Raw genomic sequence first — 1,573 nt, forward strand, 5'->3', positions numbered from 1 at the left:
AGAACTTAAACTTCAGCCTTAAGCATTGAGCGAGGTAATAGGCCACCTACTTCACTCTTCAGAAGTTAGTCCCAATGGCAGCCTCCCTCCCAGTCCCCTGGGATAACTATGAGTGGAGATGCGATCAGGGCATTAGAGACATCACTGAACCGTAGGATAATTGAGCTTGACCATAACAAAAGCAACGTGATTACCTTAAAGCTGGGCAGCTGACACACAGGGAAGAACTGGGTGTATTTTAAAATAAAACAGTACAATGTTAAAGAAAAGATTGACTTAAAAATAAATCTCTCAAACTTCCATCCTCTGAAATTTATTAAAGAAAATTGAATTGCATTGGAGTCTGTACCCTGCAGTAAATCAAATGTTAGCAACAAAGACTGAAGCTGACCATCTGGCTCATTTTGCCCAGTGCTTTGCTATCCCAGGCAATCACGTTATGTACGCCATTTAACATACTGACCAAGCATCGCTTTAAAACTGACCACATAGTTGCTCTGCTCTTGGTTCTGGAAAGAGGGTCTCCTGGAGCATCGCTGCTCAGTAGCAGCAGGAGCAGCAGCCTTCTAATTTCCAATTTCCAGTCCTGATGAGTTTACTTGGCTTTCTTCTTTAACCAAATGTAGTCTCTTGTCTTGTAGAAGCTGCCTAATCCCCTCCATGAACTACAGTCCTCCACAGAGATACGCTGTTCCTTCTCGTAGCCCTTCTCTGCACCTATTTAAGTTGGCTTTCATCTACATGAGCATAGCTGACCCAAATTGTGCAGAGTATTACTGTATTTGCGTTTATACATTGGTAGCTGGTGATTGAGACTAGGAAATATCAATCTGATATCTAACATAACTTTTATCCAAACTATTTATAGCAGTCACAATTATTTCTTATTATCACTTTCAAGTGAAAAAGCTCAGTTTCAGATTTGACTGTAGTGTATTTACTGCAGGAGGAATAAATAATTCAGTTGGTATTTCTAAAAATATAATTAGTTGATGAGTCAGAGAAGAATTTCATTTTCCTAAATGTTAAGGCTTGAAGATTGTGATCATCATGATCAACGTGTCTGACCTGTGACTCTGTCATGTCTTAGGACTCTGCCTGGTCATTCTTGCGTCAGTTTGTAACTAAGTTGGGATATTGTTCAGACAAGACTGAATAAAGGGCCCAAACCACATTCTTGCACTTTGCTGAATGTTATTTCACACAACACAAACAAAAGGTACACCCCACAGACAAGCCTGCACCTGGTGAGTCATCATTTTTGTTTAAAAATTTAAGTCAATTAACATTTACTAATGGGCTAATTTCTGATAACTTGGTACACGTTTTTAGAACATCATACATAACTGTGAACCGCTATATGTGTGTGTGCGCATATATATTTAAGGCAATGAAACATATTTCTATTTATGGGAATCCAAGTCTTACCAAGAACCTGTATCATCCATGTGAAATGTGAAAATAGAAATGGAGGCAGCTGGGATAAAATGAAAAGGCATAAACTAATCAAACTCCAGACTGCAATAAAAGCTGCCATGAAAGAAGAAACTGAAAAACAAAAATGAACACCACG

Source organism: Larus michahellis, chromosome 3 (assembly GCF_964199755.1).
Source record: "Larus michahellis chromosome 3, bLarMic1.1, whole genome shotgun sequence".
Lineage (NCBI taxonomy): Eukaryota > Metazoa > Chordata > Aves > Charadriiformes > Laridae > Larus > Larus michahellis.